The following is a 14,389-nucleotide window of genomic DNA, read 5'->3' as shown; positions in this document are numbered from 1 at the left end:
TCATATATGTATTTTTTTCTTGTTTTCGTTTAATTTAAAAGAATAAAATATGTAATCACTTTAATAATATAAGTAATTAGAATAAAAATATTTTATAAATGTATTAAACAACAAATAAAAACATCCTTTATATACGAAGTAATTTGTGTACCTATTTTTGGATTTATTAGCATATTAACTATACTCTGGCACACCCACTTTGTAAGTAGAAAAAGGCGCGATATTATTTTTTTCTATGGGAAGTTAACCCCTCGCGCGCCTACATTTAATATTCATAGTTAATTATCCGTCTAACTTTTCAAGTATACCTGGTCAAGCAGATCTTGTCAGTAGAAAAAGGCGCGAAATTCAAATTTTCTATGAGACGATATCCCTTCGCGCCTACATTTTTCGAATTTGCCGCCTTTTTTACTGACAAGATCTGCTTGACCAGCTATAAGTAAGATTAACTAATCCTTCGGCTGCTATCAGTAAAATATTCAAAGCTCTGTATTTTGGATCCCACTGGCAACATTGACGTAAAAGCGTTTTGATATTGCACATACTACACAAAATATGTCATAAATACATAATTTATTTAGAAAGATTATATTAAGGTTAAGTATGATTTTGATAATCAGTTTTGAATGTGGATATTAAATACTTATTTGTATAAATGTGATTGCCTCCAAACATAATATTAAGCCTCATAAACAGGTAGTAATTGACGAGTCCTTAAAATGCAAGAACAAAACGCACCGGAAGCGTGAATGTAGACTCAAGGGATCAACCAATCACCGTTCGACAGCGAAAATTGCCGCGTTTATCGTTTTGCCGTGGAATTTTGATATTAATTATTATAATAGGTATCTTGTTTAAACGTAAAATGTAGATACTTAAATAAGATTTTTAGATATTATAATAGGTACTAGCAGTGGCGTAGCTAGCATGGGTGGCACCCGGGGCGGAAATTGTGGGTGTCACCCCAAAATTCAATCAAAATTGTAAAATATGTTTAATATTTTACAATTATAAAATTACGTTTAATATTCCATAGCTCACAATTTACTCCATCGCTTTCATTTTAGATTCCATGAACTCTCAATAGTCCACACCCTGGCGGGTGTTGCCTCTGCGCGCGTTCTATGACACGGGCAAGGACAGCATCCGCTCGGTGTAACCCACATTTCATAAGTGTCATAAGGGCATCTACATGTTGGCTTGGGCTCCGCGCACGCCTCCCAAAGGTCCGAGTCATCATTGTCCCGTGAAAGATATACAAATAATTTACGTAAAAAAAAAAACTTTTTTTGCCAAGTGCGCGATTTGAAAGAGATTCTGTAAAATCCCATTTCATAATGAATTTCAAATAGTCCAGAGTCACCCAATTAGAAACAGTGACATAGCTTCTCAATTACAGAAATAATCACATAATAAAAAAAAACCTTTCTGAATAAAAAAACCTACGAGGCGCCAACATATTATTGTTACATACCAGGAACCCAGAGATATTGTAATCATGCATTTCTGAGGCCAAAATAAGGAAAATATACTAAAAGAGTTTACGTCAATTTCACCAAAATAAAATTGTTTTTCGATTTTTTGTACATAAAATGTAATTGTATGTAAATTTGTAAAACTGTCACCCAAAAATAATTTTAACTTTTTTTTGTCAATTACAGAAATAATCACATACTTAATTAAAAAAAAAAACTTTCCAAAGTTGCGAAACTTTCCACATGAGAATTTCTCGTTTTTCGATTTTTTGTACATAAAATGTAAATGCTAATTTGTAAAACTGTCACCCAAAAATAATTTTAACTTTTTTTTGTCAATTAAAGAAATAATCACATAATTAAAAAAAAAAACTTTCCAAACTTGCGAAACTTTCCACATGAGAATTTTTTGGTAACTTCTGAGAATGTTCTCGAGAACGAGAATTTATTTATTTATCGTAGTTTATACCATGAATATTCACGATAGTTTAGGTGTAGTATCCTTACCCCCAGAAAATTCCGACTTTTGGTCTACCGCTTCCGGTCAGAAAAATGTATGACGGCCCGGCCAAACGGTCAGACCTAGGTGGGGGGTGCTCGACCAAATGTCATAGAGGGACCCTGGCAGTTTTTGACGCCTCCATATTTTTTTCAATATGGCCGACTTTTTTTGAATTTTTTTCAAGTTTGTCCTAGCGCGCTGATACTTTGGTCACGGAATCTCGGGGTCCCCTAAACATGTACCTATGAAAAAAATTTTTTTTTTAAATGCTACAATTGCGGGAAAACTGGCCACTTTTATTTTGTATGGCAACTTTTAAACGGTGCGTGATAGGTGGGGGGTGCTCGAATGTCATAGAGGGCTCCGAGACAAAACAAACTGCATTAAAAGAAAACAAAATGGCCGACTTTTTTTTTAATTTTTTCAAGTTGGTCCGAGCGCGCTCAGATTTAGCATGGCGGGAGATAGAGGCCTCTAGATTCCTATGACAAAAAAATTAAAAAAAAAAATCCAAGATGGCGGAACAATAATTTCCATGTTGCAGGAATGTTCTGAGAACATTCTCGAGAACGTTTCCGCTTTTTGGGAATGTTCTGCAATTTGTACATTGCTATGCTGGTGGTACTGGACTATGAAACTAGGCGAATTCCAAAACAGTTTATAGGACATTTTAGTCTTTAAATATGATCAGGAATATTCTGTCAAAATCTCTCGGGTTCCTCATGGTTGTATATTATTTCCTTAATGGCGGTTATGCAATCTGCCACAGTTTTACGAATTTTTATAGATGCCACTACTGATGTTCACGGTCGGGTGACACCCCCCAAATGGGTGACACCCGGGGCGGGCCGCCCCCGCCGCCCCCCCCTAGCTACGCCACTGGGTACTAGTTCACACCTGAGGATGCCGAAGACCGGGCAAAGTGGAGAAAACTGAGCAGGAAAGCGGACCCTGGCGCTAGGCCGGCAAACGCTAGGTTGAAGAAGAGCTAGAGCGATAGTTTCCGGTAGTAATGTAAATATTTACCTATCTGTATGTACCTAACCATTTAAAAGATTGAAATGATTGATAAGTAACAAAAGGCTTAAATTTTAACTTAAACACAATAATATCGAAGCGTACATAGCTCTGCCGTGCCCTGGACAAGCCATCAATATTAAAACAGGCCGTAACAGAGTGGACATATGAAAACCGCTCATCTGTTTGTTCATACATACCTATCATTATTATGATATTAAACAACGTGTCAATGAACTTATTATTAATGTATAACCATTACTATTTCCCTCGCGTCGAGTCCGCGACACGGGTAAAAATAAGACTAGCGGCGCGATTCGGGAAACAAATTAGAGATTCACTAGATATGAAATAGTAAAGATATGTGACGTTCCACGGCAAAACGTACCTTATGGCGGTTGGCGCTTACGCTATTATTAACGCCGCTCTAATTTTATCGCGGACGCCGTAAGGTACCTTTTGCCGTGGAACGTCACATTTCTTTACTATTTAATATCTAGTGAATCTCTAATTCATTTCCCGAATCGCGTCGTAAGTTTTTAACACTCAAAAACTAATCCTACTTCAATCCTATTCCATTTAAAAAAAAGCCTTGTGTGACGACTTCTTATGGAATAGGAATGAAATGTAATCAGAAATAGTTATTTGTACAACAAGAGATCAAAGTTTGATATTTCTTCGAGTGCTTATTTTGAGTCCCGTGCAAGCGAAAGATTCTATAATAGATTCACGAGCGTAGCGAGTGAATCTAATTTAGAATCTTGAGCGTAGTAAGGGATTCAAAAGCGCACGAGATGTAAATAACTTTGATCTCGTGTAGTACACAAAATTTTTCACCCTAAGCAGTGAGAACATACCTAGAGGGACAGAGATAATAGAACCCAAGTATATCGAACTTGTATTAGACCCCGCGTGTTGAAATGACTATAAAGGTCACTTGAATGTCATTTTGTCTCACTCAGTGAGCAAAATCGCATTTTGCTCACTGAGTGAGACACAATCAGTGAGCAAAATGCGATTTTGCTCACTGAGTGAGACAAAATGACTCAGTGAGCAAAATCGCATTTTGCTCACTGTTTTTAAGAAGCAAAGTAGCCTTGTTCGAGCTGCTGAGGTGAAAAAACTTTTATTTTTACCCGTGTCTTATATTTCACCTCACCTGAGTAGTTGCTCATTTAATTTTTTACGACAAAATAGGTAAGTGTGCGGTCCAGATTTCAGCCTAAAGTACCCGCGTTAATCTAAAGAAAACAGTGGAAACACCTTTAAAGTTACATCTAAATGTGAACCTTAGTAGAGAATACATAGAGTCCAATTTGGAAAGGGATCGTGGTAAATTAAAAGGCTCACACCTGCAAAATCAAAACGCCATCAAAGGTAACGATACAGCTCCTTAGTGCATAGATATGCGTGTTTGGATTGCTGTAGTTATTAGTAAAATGAAAAAAAAAATCTCCACACGTCGTAAAGGCTCTCTTTATTCTTCAAAAACTAATGAGAAAGGTGCATTTTACCCACATGAAGGTGTAGCTTACCGTGGGACTAGGTCGATTTGTGTAAAATTGGCCTATAATATTTATTTATGAGTGGCTAAGTAAGCTGAATAACTTTGAGTTGTTTCCATGTTGGCTAATTGGCTGATAGAATTGACTTTAATGTGATGATTTTGAATGATAAATATCTTTTAATAACGTTCATTTTGATTTATTTGTAATGTTTTAGAACCTATTTTCTCATTTTTCTCGCGTTGGCGTGGTGAAAAATTTTCGTCTTAAGCACTAGCGATCCTACCATAGGTATTGTGTCACCAAAGGTTTCGCATTAAAAAATTCATACCCACACCAGCCGCAACACGCAGCCAATATAACATGCATAATTTAAGGAGCCCCAAATTCCAAGTTCACTCAAAGTCGAAATGGTCATTTACAATTTAGTAGCATTATAGACGTATTCTCGGCGGGTAATACCGTTCGTGAGTGAACTGGTGAATTATAAATGAACGAATGGAAATGGGAAATGTCAACGTTCGTTGCAGGTACTTCAGTGATGTACGAAGTATGGGAGTTTTGGAGTTGGAATATTCCAGGCCGAGTAAGTTCGTGTTCTTCTCTCACTCTCACTGAGCGTAAGCGTGAGTGAAATGGAAGTGCGTGCCCGGAAGCGCGGATGTCATGTTTTTTTAATTTTTTTTTGTAACTACCTACTAATTAAAAAAGTAATCGTACGTTCTGCGGACTCTTAAGGGCTTCTATTTTAAAACGCCTATAACTTATTTGGAGTTATAATATCATTCGGTACAAACAAACTAAAACCAATGATAAACATGACTTATAATAACTTGGTCAAGCAGATCTTGTCAGTAGAAAAAGGCGGCAAATTTGAAAAATGTAGGCGCGGATTATCGTTTGATAGAAAATTTGAATTTCGCGCCTTTTTCTACTGACAAGATTTGCTTCACCATCTATAGAGTCTGTGCGGAAAGAGAAGAGTCGTGGAATGTATGGGGCCCAATACATTCTACGACTCTTTTTTTCCCGCACAGACTCTACCTATATATATTCTTGTAATTATGATTTACGGAGTACATTTTTAACAAGATCCTAAATAAAAGGAATTACGAAATAAAACATAAATTTTGTTAAGAAAAGTTTCTAAAGGGTAGCTAATATTTTTAAGACAATATAAACTCAATTTTCCTTAAACTTCTCAAATGGGTGTTTTTCAGACTTCTAACTTACCAGTTACGATGTTCCTTGGATATTGACTTGGGAGTTGGACGTCGAGAGAAGGCAGACTTGGGAATTTGTTTAGTTATTCTAACCTTTTAACCAAAATGCTGTCACTCGGACGCCACTTCACCGAAGTGTCAAAACTGAAATTGAACTTTATGCATATGCACATAGGTCTATGTTGCTCTGTGGTCTGTGACCGATTAATCCGTCTTTGGCGTTGAACCTGCGGTGCGGATATATCGGTCATTGGCGTCCAAAAGGTTAATTTTGATCCTACTGTTTTAACTATGTCGCGTTTTGAACACATACTCGTAATAAATTATTAAAAGATATTCATATCGGGATTATCGCGAATGTATTTTGCTACCTTTATTTCAGAAATTTCGACGCAGGTTACATTGTTCGTGGCTGCGGATCAAATTATTTTACTTAAATATCTAACGTTCGTAACTAGCATAGCGAAATAACTAAGCTTAGCTTCTATGTATTTAAGTATTTCTCTGTGCCACTAGTTGGCTTCGGTCTGGATGGTGGTTTATCCCATAATCAGGGCCGCCTTAAACTATGCAGGGGCCCTTGGGCACTTAAGAATTTGGGGCCCTTTTGGAAAGTAAAGAAAGCTAATTAAACTAACTATTTTCTACTATGATTTCTATTTATCATGAGTAATCAAATATACTGTTACTGTCGGTCCTTCGGGGCCCCCTGAGGATGGGGGCCCTGGGCACGGGCCCCGTGTGCCCCTATGGTAAAGACGGTACTGCCCATAATGCCTTCTATTTTAGGTTATGAACTGAATAGGGTCATTGCGTCAGTTACCGTCCAGTGCCTGTTTCCGTCCACTTGGCGTAGTTGCCATAAAATATCCCTAACATGATAATAAAATTAATTAGAGATCATGTTAGTAAATATCATGTGTGGTAACAATTATTAACGCCAAAATCAAATGTTGCAGAAGTTTGCTACATTACATTATGGCAATGTCACGAATCCACGGCCTTTGCAAAGCATTACACGCTTAACTAGAAATAGTCCAAAGTTATTTCATAAATTGCGGATACAATTGTATAAATTGTCCTGGAAAACGAGGATGAATTTCTCTCGCCCGAACTATTCTTTTGTGAAAATAGTTACAGTAGAATTGTTGAATTAGTATAAAATATAAGTATCATAGGTACTTGTCCCACTGGCAAAATTGCCGTCTGGTCTGTTCCTGTCACTTGCTGTCACTATCAAACAATGGTCCTTAATATAGACCCCGTGCATGAACTATAGGGGGCAGCATAGGAGCCGTCAGATTTTTGGTGCGAGGCGTAAATGTGTCGTTTATGCTTCCGATGTAGCCCACAAGATGGCAGAACCTACTATGCACAAGGGAACGTACCGACGAGAACGGTAGATGGTAGCACTTGCTTTGGCAATGTACTTGTGCACATAATATATGTTTCCGATTAAGTTAAGTTAAGTCCGCCTTTTGTACTATAAGGTTTTCTTTTGTGCAATAAAGATTAAATAAATAAATAAATAAATAAATAAATTCAGGCCACAAGATAGCAGACCCTCCAACGTCCCTCCCTCCCCCTACAACCCCCCTATACATAATTCCCCGAAAGTCCTGACTTCAAAATTCGTCTGATTAACTTTTACGTACAATTAGCTTATACTTAATTGCTGTACTTAATTAAATATTATTAAATTCTTAGTTTTCATGATTTTAACATTTAACAAGACAATTTCGCAGACGGGATGTTTGCGGTGGACGTTTTTAGACTTTTGAATTAAAATTATTAACGTTTTCGGAAAAGAGGGGTGCGACCTACTTAACCTAACGAAATGATATCGCACAACGTATCAGCATTGCGATACAGCGAGGAAATACCGCCAGCATCCTTGGTACAATGCCTCAAGGGCCTATTTTAGATTTAAGCTAGTTATTAATTTCGTTCAGTAGTACAACTGTATATATCTTGTATGTAAATAAATGATTTTTCCCCAAAAAAAACCAGATGTGTTTGCGAGATAGATAGGTAGTGTAAATGGTAGTAATTAATGTAATTATGCATCCTAACGTCATTGACTATTGTAAATTTAGTTCTGACTTAATTATAGATAAACATGTGAAAACAACATACATAACATAACACATAATACATGTGAAGAGCCTGCGCCTTTCAATCCGGAGGTCGCGGGTTCAATCCCCGGCTCGTACCAATGAGTTTTTCGGAACTTATGTACGAAATATCATTTGATATTTACCAGTTGTTTTTCGGTGAAGGAAAACATCGTGAGGAAACCGGACTAAATCCCAATAAGGCGTAGTTTCCTCTCCGGGTTGGAAGGTCCGATGGCAGTGGCTTTCGTAAAAACTAGTGCCTACGTCAATTCTTGGGATTAGTTGTCAAGCGGACCCCAGGCTCCTATGAGCCGAGCCAGGATAACGCGAGGAAGAAGGAAACATGTGAAAACAACAGCCGAATAGGTTTGTTTCGGTTTGCGTGTTATTTTTTGCAGTTCCATTGAGCCCCCATTTGTAGCTGTGCCCGGCGAGGCGGAAGCGAAATATTGCCTCGTCGGGAAACGAGGCAGAAACCGCATTCAGACCAAAAATAAAAATTGTGACAATTGCGTTATCATCGGTATTGTTACGTGGCATTGTCATGACTGAAAAATATGCGGTAACAGCTATACTGGTTGTTATCAACCCGTAGTAGAGACCAGTACCTACCTACAGATGTAGTGCATATTAATTGTTTTCCTTCGTATTTTCTCGGAAACGTTCGTATTTGTCATGCTACTTCAGTCAACCTCAGTACTTTTTGTACCGATTGACTGAAATAGTACGACACGTTCCTACGTTTCCGTGAAAATACGAAGGAAAATAATTAGGCACTATCTACACCTTATAAAACAAAGTCCCCCGCCGCGTCTGTCTGTATAATGTCTGTCATATTCGCGATAAACTCAAAAACTACCTAACGGATTTCCATACGGTTTTCACCTATGAATAGAGTGATTCTTGAGGAAGGTTTAATGTATAATTTGTTAGGGTTATGTGTAAATTGGTCGAACTAGCCTTGCGAAGCCGGGGCGGGTCGCTAGTACGCAAATAAAACGCTTGTTACAGACTCAATATTATAATCGGCTTGCACAAACAAAATAATTGTTTCCAAAAGCTATATAAAGCAAACACATAGGCCGAATGCCGAGGATTTACAGTTTGTTAGAGCTTGGCGATATTTCTGTGTTGCTGTCAGCGGTTTTATTTGTTTCCGACACAAAAAGGTTAGTTTTCGTAACTCAGACAAAGATTTTTTAGACAGTGAATTTGCGCTTATTTTTACCCGACTACGGCAACGCAAAAGGAGGGTTATGATTTTGACCGGTATGTTTGTGGGTATGTATGTATGTATGTATGTTCATCTGTTCCCTCATAACTTCTAAAGTACTCATTGAAATTTGACAAACGACGTGTCATTCGAATCGTCTTAATCGTCCGCTGGTTATAGGCTATATGACGTCACAAAAAAATGAACACGGCGCCCTCTAGAGGTCATAAAGTCACGAACCAAAAAAATAAAATTAAGTGATGATGACGTGTTATACATCATTTCAAAGAGCTCAATTAGCACATTTCAAATATATAAATATTGTTAGCTTTTGCACCCGGCTTTGCTTGCATGCGCCAGATAAAACAGTAATTTATCGGTTAGGTAATTCGAACTATGAATCTACAAGCGCTCTGGATTCTATCCGCGTGTTACGCGACAACGGCGATACAAGAAGGTTTTTGCAAAAGAAATTTGTTTGGCCGCTATACATGGTTGTAGGCGATGCACGGGGCCGGAACCCCGTAGGCCCACATTCGAACCTAACTTCTTCGATAACTCAGTTGAGTGCTCTTCGGTATAGTCCTATATACTTTTACCGGCTGCAAGTCTGTGCACCCACGAAGTCCTAGCCTTCTTGCCTACTACTTTCCGGGATACTGAAGAAAACACCACTAATATTGTTATTGTCTATAATTATCGTTATCACTGAATAGAAGACATTAAGTAAGGTAAGTAAGTCTATGCGTTTTCTAATTGTGAAACTACTAAAATACCACAGCCTGTTTATAACACACTAAGTTAAGTCTATATGTAAAAACAATTAAATCTGCTTAAACCACTGAACACTTTTGAAAAACTAGAATAGAATCCAGAACTTTCCGGACAGAGTAACCCCGAAATTATTAATATTTACTCGCTAACCGGTGAAGATGCACTGCTGGCGCGAGCGGCGCCTCTAGTTTATATACGCAATTTTGATCCCATATGGGTGGAAAAAATTGGGGAAAAATTAGCCAATAGTGTCCTAGATATCCATTTCCGGTGGATTTCTAGAATGTTCCAACGAACCGGGTTGGTTGCGCAGGAGCAGCCTTACTATTCTAACATACGAGTATATTTCTACTGTCTCTTTCATGCCGTAGAAGGTTCTGGAAACTAGATCAAAAAGAAATTTCTCTAACTACTAATACAGTATACCTTATTACAAGGACATAAGGTCCAGCAAATTCAACAGTGACTAGTGCATTGTTTTAATGTGATTAATTATTTATCTATAAACCTATACCTGGCAATTATTGTACTAAAAGTTGTGGAAAACTAAGTATTTATATAATCTTAAAGCTGATTTAGCCGGAAATGATTTTAAATGACATAAAATGCGTTTTTTGTTAATAATTCTTAGAATATACAATGTTTTAGAAAATTACGACACTTAGGGCATTAAATATGTTATTCCACAAAAATGTATAACATTTTCATATTAATTAAAAGCCTTATTATAGAAAAAAGCGACAGTAACATAGTGGTAGTATGGCGCTGTCTCTTTCAGCGCGTCAAGGACAAAACGATTCCCTGCCGCTTCGCACGCGCAGTGACCTTGCGTTATGAACCTATTTAATGCCTTATTCTAGCCTAACTACTTACTAAACTATATCTACGATTCTATATAATAAAATGTTAACTTATTAGGTACGTAGGTACTAAAATAGTCGCTGGGTGTCCGTAACATTCTCCCCTCGCTGAACACGTAGTCGCGACGTGGTCAGCCTGTCCGTACCGGGAGGACAGCCAGCTTCGTAGTGGGACGCCTGAAGACTCCGCCCTTGGTTGAGACGTCCGCCATCCGGACCCCTCCATCTGGGCCAGGATATACCGCTGTGATGATGCCTCTGGGCCACACGTTCCGTGGTAGCGTGTGGTCGACGATGATTACCAGCCGGCCTAGCCAAGGTTACAATCGCTATCGCTTCGACAACGAAAAGCATTATGTCTCTCTATCACTCTTCCATATTAGCGCGACAGTGACAGTTGCGTTTCGATCGCTACGGAGAGTAAGCGATTGGCATCTTGGCTACGCGGCCTGGTCTCCTACTTGAAGTGGTCTCGCTTGGTTGGTGGGTGACTGCCGTGGGGCGAGTAGCGGCAAATACTCGCGTAGCCACCTCCGCCAGAAATGGTCGGCGAGCGCTAGTGTGGCGCGCCAGGTTCGCCGATCTGCCTCCTCGCACGGACCGGTTATGGGTAGGCCCGTGGAACCTCCAAGTAGAAAGTGAGCTGGTGTGAGTGCCTCTTCGTCTTTCGGGTCGACTGACACGTGAGTGAGAGGTCGCGCGTTGACTGTATTTTCGACCTCCGCGAGCAAAGTTCGAAGCGTCTCCTCCTTTGGCGCCCTCTCATGTAGTGTAGTTGTGAGCGCTGTCTTGACAGAGCGCACAAGCCGCTCCCATGCTCCTCCTTGGTTAGGCGCACCGGGTGGTATGAATCGCCAGCGCAGCCCGTGTTGCAGCCCGTACTCCTGGAGCTGCGGTAGCCACTCCTCGAAGGCTCGCCGTAGCTCGATGTCGGCCGCCCGGAAGTTTGAGCCGTTGTCACTGTAGATGACTGCCGGCCATCCTCTGCGCGCTGCGAACCGCCGCAACGCCATGATTGCACTGTCCGCTGAAAGCGATGAAATAACTTCTAAATGCACAGCTCTTGTAGTTAAACAGGTAAATAGGGCCACCCATCGCTTTTCATGCCTCCTTCCTATGGTAATGTGTAATGGTCCAAACAAATCTACCGCTGAGTGGGTGAATGGCCTTTGATATGGTGTAATTCGTGCTGCTGGTACATCACCCATCGCAGGGACCTCGGGTTTAGCCTTCCTAATTTTACACATCATGCATGCATACGCTACTTTGCGCACTGACGGCCTTAGATGTAGGATCCAATACAGTTGTCTTAGATCATTGATTACACGTTCATTGTTTGCGTGATGACTCCGCGCATGTGCCCGTAAAATAAGTAAAAATACGACCTTATTTTTGCCATCCAGTATGATAGGCCTCTTGTTCAGCCCCTGGACCGGTGCGGCGTTGATTCGTCCACGCATCCTGAGCAGTCCATCCTCCTCTAGCACCGGGTCCAGGCCGTAGAGTCGGCTGCTCGGCGGTATGGGCTCCCCTCGTGACAGCCTTAGTAGTTCGTCGGGGAAGGCTTGCTTCTGTGAGTACTGGAACAGCAGGTGCTCTGCTTTCTTCAGATGGTGTAACTGGAATGCAACATAAGCTTTATTTTTTAAGCGTTCAATAAACTGGAATATCCTTGCTGTTGCATTTAAGAGCCTGTCATAATTCGAAATTCTATCTGGGTCAGGTATAGGGACCTTATTTATAGACGGTGCCACCTGCGTAGCGCAACAAACCTCCTCTAGCCCTTCGGGCTCTATAGGGCGAGTGTCGCCCTCTGCCGGACGTTCTTGAGGCCATTCAGACTCCGGCCGCCTCAAAAAATCTGGTCCCTCATACCAAAGGCTATGTGCATGTACCTGACGCTTCATGTCCGGTCGACTAGCCACGTCTGCCGGGTTAACCTTGGTCGGTACCCATCTCCACTGGTGGGTTCTAGTGAGCTCTGCTATCTCGCCTAGCCTATTTGCCACATACATCGAGTAGCGTTTAGAGCCGTTTCGCACCCAATGTAGAACCGTTGAGCTGTCAGTCCACATACAGACCTTTTCAACGTCGAAACGATGATGTTTGAGTATAGTCTCCTTTAATCTTGAGCCTATAAGAGCTGCCTGTAATTCGAGCCTCGGGACGCTCAGCTGCTTCGTCGGGGAGACCTTACTCCGTCCGCCGATTAGAGTAATTACATAATCTGAATCTACCTTATATCTCCAGTACGCGACGCACGCGTAGGCCTGAGTACTTGCGTCCATGAAAATATGCAGCTGTTTCGTAGACTTCGTGTCCATTGCGAAGTAGCACCGGGGTATTCTTAAGGCCGTGACGCTGTCCATCGCCTCCAGCCAGGCGTTGAAGGCTTCTACATCCTCCGGTGGCAGCGGCTGGTCCCATTCGATTTTCTTACTCCATATTTTCTGTAATACACATTTCGGTGATATAGTATAATGCGCTAATAAGCCTAATGGGTCATATATGGACATGACAGCTGACAGCATTTCTCTCTTATTCGGGGCTCTAAGTTGATCCTTGACCTCCTGAGGTACTCTTAACAGTTTCGTATTAAAGCCGAGTTCGTCAGTTTGCGGGTTCCAAAATAAACCTAATATTTTACTTTCCTTGTTACCCAGCTTCGCGGGTGTTTCTGCTTGCAGCTCCGCTGGTATCTGCTTGCGGAGTAGTTCGCTGTTCGAGCACCACCCGCGAAGCTGGAACCCGCCGCGCTCGTGGCACTCGGCTACTTGCAGGGAGCTGGAAACCAAAGCAGATTCATTTTCAAAACTTGCTACGAAATCATCCATGTAATGATTAGTAGCTATTTCCTCAACAGCTAATGGGAATTCCTTTGCATTATCTAGCGCATTCTTATTTCGCACGCAATGTGCTAGAAACGGGCTCGAGGCTGCTCCGAAAATCATACTTTTCATTTTATAAACCTCAGGAACGCTCTTATTATTCTCTCTCCATAAAAATAACTGACTCGGCTGATCCTCCTTTCGTATCCTTATTTGCAGGAACATTTCGGCGATGTCTGCGACGACTGCGTATGGCCCTTCTCTAAACCTGTATAATATTCCTGGAAGAGACTGTAGGAGATCTGGGCCCTCTATAATGTGGTCATTCAAACTTTGACCCTTGACCTTTGCCGCAGCATCAAAAACTAATCTCAACTTGCCTGGTTTATTGACGTTAGTTACTCCGAAATGTGGTAAATAAAATGTCAAATCACTGTCCGGGCGTTCGTTAACCTTCTCAGCATAACCTTTATCTACCAGATTTTTTATTTGAGCCTTATATGCCTCCGCATACATCTCGTCTCGTTTCATTTTTCTCTCAGTTGAATGAAGCCTCCTTACTGCATTGGTGTAGCTTGGCGGCATCGTTGTGTCGTCCTTACGCCACAGCTGACCGACCTCGTACCTATTTGATTCAATTTTCTTACATGTCTGGTTGAAGATCTCAATCGCACGTTGCTCTGCCGGGTTACTTTTATTTAAATTTTTTATACCTAATGAATCCATCTCGAAATGCGACTTTACTAAGTCGTGCAGCTCGACCTCCTCTTCTGTATGGCAGTGCAGTGCTGAGTATTCTTCTTCTTCGGCAAGTAGTCGCATGAAGTGGGCAGGTGTAGTTCCGTAGACCACCCATCCTAGACGACAGCGTACTA

The sequence above is a fragment of the Cydia splendana genome, chromosome 2 (genome assembly GCF_910591565.1).
Source record: "Cydia splendana chromosome 2, ilCydSple1.2, whole genome shotgun sequence".
In the NCBI taxonomy this organism is placed as follows: domain Eukaryota; kingdom Metazoa; phylum Arthropoda; class Insecta; order Lepidoptera; family Tortricidae; genus Cydia; species Cydia splendana.
This window is presented reverse-complemented; position numbering follows the sequence as displayed.